The sequence below is a fragment of the Periplaneta americana genome, chromosome 4, assembly GCF_040183065.1.
Source record: "Periplaneta americana isolate PAMFEO1 chromosome 4, P.americana_PAMFEO1_priV1, whole genome shotgun sequence".
Taxonomy (NCBI): domain Eukaryota; kingdom Metazoa; phylum Arthropoda; class Insecta; order Blattodea; family Blattidae; genus Periplaneta; species Periplaneta americana.
Window position 1 is genome coordinate 35,668,112 of NC_091120.1, and position 6,676 is coordinate 35,674,787.

Here is a 6,676-nt window from a genome sequence, read left to right on the forward strand (position 1 = left end):
CGCGTGAAAAGGTAACAAACATACAGACAGACAGACAGACATACATACAAACAAAAATGTCAAAAAAGCGATTTTCGGTTTCAGGGTAGTTAATTATATGTTAGGACCAATTATTTTTGGAAAATCGAAAATTACCAGAAAAATTTCGGCTACAGATTTATTATTAGTATAGATTGCATATAGAAGTCGATCCTGCTTACCCTTACCTTCTCTCACATCGAAGCAATCAGTTCTGAGAAATCAATCTGCAAGAAGTCTTGGTCTGTCTATCTTCAGAATAGTACTTGCCTTCATCTTTTGCTCCTTCTGACATGCCAGCTAGAGTTATGGATAATTAACTTAACCTTTTTGTTTATCTATATTTGGTCTCCAACATTCTAAAAACAGGTTTGCTTGTCTCTAGCTGACATGTTATTATATGCAGGGATTTATACTTATTTGCAATTTCTGTTTGTATATATTTCTTAATGTTCATCACCTTTTGTTATTTTGTAAATTATACTTGTACCACAGTCTAGTATATACAGTCACGAAGCTCAATACGTAGTAAATATGCATCCCTAGATGATTGCTAACCACTAGGATCGCTACTATCGCCTCATTACAGACAATGTGAAATAGTACCACTCAGTCTATTGTTCTTAGCACCCTCACAACTCAAGCTTTGTGACTGTATATATTAGACTGTGCTTGTACCGTGTCTAGGGTAGATTAAATTTACCAAATTTTAATTTTCATAGTAATTGTGTTAATAAATAAATTATAATTGTGTTCATTAATTGAAGAGTGTAATCCCAGAACTCACTCAGTCCATTTTTAAGATTTATACATATACAATGAACACAGCTTATTGTAATCATGGATAATGTTATCAATCAGTTTATGTTAACATTTCTATGAATTCCCGTATGGACTAATACTAAAACATTGAACAAATTCTGTTTGCTGTGATCATACGGGCTATTCCATATGAAATCGATCAGTAAAAAACTTCGCATTTTTTTTATACTCTAATTTGTTCCCTACTTATACAAGGTGCTGAGGGGAGTGGATTTTAAAAAACTATACTATCGAAAGACAAACGGTTTTCGTATTATTGAGCGACAAATTTAGCGTATTTTATAAAAACAAGCCTCTTTCAGCGCTCAGAACTCTGGAACCATTTACTGCAGAACATTGAATGAGAGCTTATTTTGAAGCTGACATTTGGTAGGTTATGTTAAGAAGTAACCCTTATTTTTATTGTACACAGAGAGACAGATAATCTGATTTTACTTGCTTTTAGGCTTTTTGGCCATTTGTAAAAATGTAAAAAAATATTGAGAAAAAACCTTGCATTATTAAGAGGGATTCGGCATTGTTTGCTTAGTGGCTCGGCAATAAGTTTCGAGGGTATTAAATAAATTATTTTCACACGCCTAGACTTGAACAGCGCAGTACCCCATGCACTGGCCGAGAGCTGAAGATAAGCGAGCATTGGGCGTTATTTTACTCTTGTGTTTATGAAAACTTGTGATAAAGCTAGCCCAGCCATGAATGCTAGATGACACATCACGTGTTTGTCTCCTGGCCTTGCTTGTCTCGACTACCTCCCGTCTCACAGTCAGGTGGTTAATTCACATGCGTACTATTTATTTTCTTTATTTGATATTTTCAATACTTTCTTATCAACAGTGCACCAGTAAAAAATATGTGTTTATTTGTACTTTCAATGCGGAATCTAACCATATATTTTAAAAATATTTTTTCGTCGCCAAAGGCATCTTAATGAAGAAAAATCTAAATTTCTCCATTTCCATAAAAAGTAAGAAAAACTGTTTACATGTCAATATAAACTTTAACTTCTCAGCATCAAAATAAACCATGATTTTGATCATTGGGTGAAAGGGTTTTGGAGCCACAACAGTTTAAAGTTGCTAATTTTATGAAAATACAATAAATTTATATATTATTAATTTAAACACTATTAAGTTCTGATGCCTCAAACTTTGCGCAAAGCATTATATCACAGTTGTCTACAGACAGAAAAAGTTTCATTGTATTTAAAAATTGCAAGGTCAATTTTCTCTATATTTTGGTCGATTTGAGATGGAATAGCCCATACATTCAGTTAATGTTATCACATTTTTGCTTTCACGGCTTTTGTTTCCCAGTACTATAATGCGCATTTTTGCTTTCACAGCTTTCATTCCCAAGCATTATACTGTTTTGGAACATAAAGTAGTGGATAGCTTATAACAAACTTTTTTTCTTTGAAGTCGAACATCCAATCTACCCCCAACTGAGTTGTTGAGGAGCTGGCAATGTAATAGCTATGCAACGGTTGGAAATGACAGTATATTCTTCCCAAATAACAATAACTGAAGGAAGACCAGTCAGCATAAGTAGTACCCCTCTCGTGCTTTCTCTTTTAGACGACAAAAGATGTTTCATCCCTTATGTTAGTATAGTAATTTAGTTTCCACTTTTGCATTGTGAAAGACATTAGATGTTTTGCGATGTGTTCAGTAAAGGTCAGTGAACTTTCAAAAACATTATGAAAGATTCATTAATGAACTCCTGTGGGAAAATAAAAAACATACAACAATTAATGACAATTTTAAGTGATTGACAGAATTAACTATCAGTGATACTGTGTTATAACTCTGTTACTGTGTTGTTATAACTTAATTATATTCATGATTGTAGGGTAATTATAGGCTATGGATATGCAGTAAATACAGCAACTTTCAATTCGAATTTTTCGGATACTGTTATCAATTGGTTAATGTTATCTGGATCCCAGAGTGATCATAATAATAAGCGGTGTTCACTATATATGATTATGTTTGAACCTCTATAATTATATTTTAAGCTTGTTTTCTTCCAAAACAAGCCAATCCTTGTCTAAAAGTTTGTGTTATTGTGCATGTCACTTTTTTCAAGTCCGTAAACCAATAAATAAACAAAACTAGCCCAGTTCTTTCATAAAAATGGACTTAACCAGAGCCTTCTTCAGTTACAAGCTGGAGCCATATGTCGGCAACACTGTAATTAACTGTCAGCCGGAGGCCGACCATACAGTACACTTGTTTGTGCTAATGCCGATTTTCAATGTAAATTAATGTTACAATATAAGTGTGTGTCGAGGAAATTATGTTCACGGTCGTACCAAATGTTAATTGTTGATGTATTATAAACTAAGTGCATGTTGGCGATAAAAACAAGACAATAAATGAAAATATGGCTGCAGTCATTAGCAATTTTTGTGGTTATTATTAATGACAAAGTGATTGACAATTCTTCTAAATATTAAATATTGTATAAACTACATTTTTATAGTGGCTGTGGTTTGTAGTGTATCAGAATTCTAGCAAAATTTTTGGGTCTCGCCTGCTATATCAATAAAGTTACGCCGTTGATTTTCAAGTTCATTGTAAACAACTGTTTTGTGATCCCATAAATGTTACAGTTTTGTTGAAGATTCGGAATGCCTGCTATACGTCGGAACTACCTATAATTTGTAGGTGCATACACTCAATTTGTTGGTTTTCAAGGTTTGTTTATTAATTTTATTTCTTTCGCAAAAAATTAGTTATAAACACGTTTCTTTTCACTTCGTATTTACAGGATTTAAAGTTCACTGAGTTGACGCTAATTGGCACATACTTAATAAATAATGATGTTTTTTTTGTTACATATTATGTTGAAGGTATGTTTCTTCATTTTTTCATAGATCTTTATATTTGGCCTAACTGTATTTATTTACATCCTCATACTTTATTATAATATGTCAATAGTTTCCTCTGTTTACATTTTTATTTTATTTGCATAATTTACATTCTTAGCTTGTTTTTTGTAGTTATATTTATTTAAAATTTTTCCGTATTTTAAAAAGTTTATAACAAATAATTTAGGATAACAATATTGTTATGGTGATTGGCCAGGTTCAAACTAAAACTGGCTCCCTCGGCATCTGAAATATTTTTAGAAAAGCACGACAGATAATCACATGAAATTAAAATGTATATGATATCCTAGACCTTTCACGTCAGAGGTGAAACAACATAAAGTGGCAAAACATTGTGAATTTTCTAGCCACATAATGGTTGATTGGAATAGGGTATTGCGAAAGTACGTTCTTATTTTATTTATTTTTGGTACAAGTAACATTTCTTTAAGTATTTATTTTTTTTTTGCCTTGTACCATCAATAAAAAATAAGTATACTTTAAATTTTTTTTAAAGTTATAAGTGGCTGTATGCAAGTATTTACGCGGTATTCTGAAACTCAAAATACCATTTTGGATTCCGTAATAAATTACGTACATCAATACAATAAATCTTGATCATATGCACTTAATTTTGTATCAATTAATGTCGAAAATGTACATGTGGCAACGAAATCAAAGTACTAAAACATCAAACATCATGCCTTTATTTCGCCTCCGCCCGCCTCCACTCAGCGTTGCCAAATCTACCCATGCTCCGGCTTGTAACTGAAGAAGGCTCTGACTTAACGCATTTTGAGATCACAATCTTCAACTATACTTTGGAAAGTTTTACATTATTTACGTTTTTTTGCTTTAGACTGGACTATTTGAATGAATTTTCTTTAACAACAAAAATGGCAGGGATTAATTACTTGGGGCTGTACAGACTATTTTAACCAATTGGCTTTTACTTTCTTACGATGAAAGAGTAATGGAACGGAGAAAAATTCTCTCCGGCGCCGGGATTTGAACCTGGGTTTTCAGCTCTACGTGCTGATGCTTTATCCACTAAGCCACACCGGATACAACTCCGACGCCAGTTAGAATCGTCTCATATTAAGCTCCAACTCTTGGTTTCCCTCTAGTGGCCGCCCTCTGCACTACGTCATAGATGTCTATGAACGCAGGACCGAAGTCCACACATGTGCTGAGGTGCACTCGGTAAGAGTGACTAGTTGGCTGGGATCCGACGGAATAAGCGCCGTCTTAAATCACGAAGTGATTTACGCATATCATATATATTATTTTAATGTACCGAAGTACATATGATATTTCCATGCAGATATTCTGCGTCATCATAATATGAAAGAGTAATGGAACGGAGAAAAATTCTCTCCGGCGCCGGGACTTCGGTCCTGCGTTCATAGACATCTATGACGTAGTGCAGAGGGCGGCCACTAGAGGGAAACCAAGAGTTGGAGCTTAATCTGAGACGATTCTAACTGGCGTCGGAGTTGTATCCGGTGTGGCTTAGTGGATAAAGCATCAGCACGTAGAGCTGAAAACCCGGGTTCAAATCCCGGCGCCGGAGAGAATTTTTCTCCGTTCCATTACTCTTTCATCGTATGATGACGCAGAATATCTGCATGGAAATATCATATGTACTTCGGTACATTAAAATAATATATTTTACTTTCTTGTTCATTACAGAATGTGATCTCTGTTTAAGATTACAAAAATTGAGTGCAGTCCTCAGAATGTGGTGCATGTTGCATACTGCTGCAAGTTGAATCTTGAAAATATAAATAATAACTGTGCAACTGTAAAACAAAAAACAACCAAATGCTTGCAGAACTACTATTTCATTAAACCAGAAGTACATGTACAATACAGAACAATGGACTTTCAATGTCTTGACATAGCATAAAAAAAAGGAAACCTTTGTCATTACACTTCATAGTTCATAAAAAAGTTATCTTATGAACGATGTGTTTTTATCATGTAGATTTTGTTTTCCATGCACAAAACAAGGTTTACAGAAGATAACAAAATTTTACTTTGTACTTCAATGTACTTGACCGTGTGTGTGAATCATGCAAGACTTTCGGAGACACACGGGAAAATCAGGTTCACCCATGTCTTGTTTGACTACATTTGAACAGACTGTGTAGGCTCAGAAGAGCTACAGCTTGGTTCACGAAGATATGCTTCTCAAAATGAGAAATAACTGCATATCCGACCCATATTAGTAGGGCTAGAATTTTGATGAAATTGCATCTTTTTTCTAGTAAGCCAGAAACATAGCTGCTTTAGTATTTATATGTTATGTGATAAACTGAGTGTTTTAAGACATATTTGTTAAGGCATTTTTTGTCTATTTCAACTCATAAGAGCATTTTTTAAATGTAATCTTCATCTTACGATGTTTGGTGATGTATACACGTCCGTTGATATGACATATTAATGAATTTAAATATTATTATAGTCACAATCATGCCATGATATGAAAGAAAAATTTCACAACCTCGAGCGGGAATCGAACCTGCGACTTCCTGTTCTCCGGTCAGGTGCTCTACCACTGAGCTATCGAGTTCGTCTCACGCCAAAGGCTTGGAATTATCCTTTCATACTGGTGACTCTGTATTTAAATTCATTGAGCATTTTTTTGTTTTATTCGGTCATTTTTTATGCATTTTCATTTAATTTTGGCCATAAATCCCCATTATTAATGTAAAATAATGTTTATTTCCTTTGATATTTTCTTTACATATTTTGTCTATTAATACACATTATTTTGTATAATATTTTAATAATTTTTCTACACAAATATTGCCATTTTAAAGTAGTACACCCCATGTAATGGATCAGTCCAACCACCCCTTGAATATAGACTCCTCTATACCTGTTAATTCTTGATAGAGTAGTCTTGTGGTGGACTACCTGGAAACTACATCAGGTAAAATAATTGAAGTGTACTACTTATGT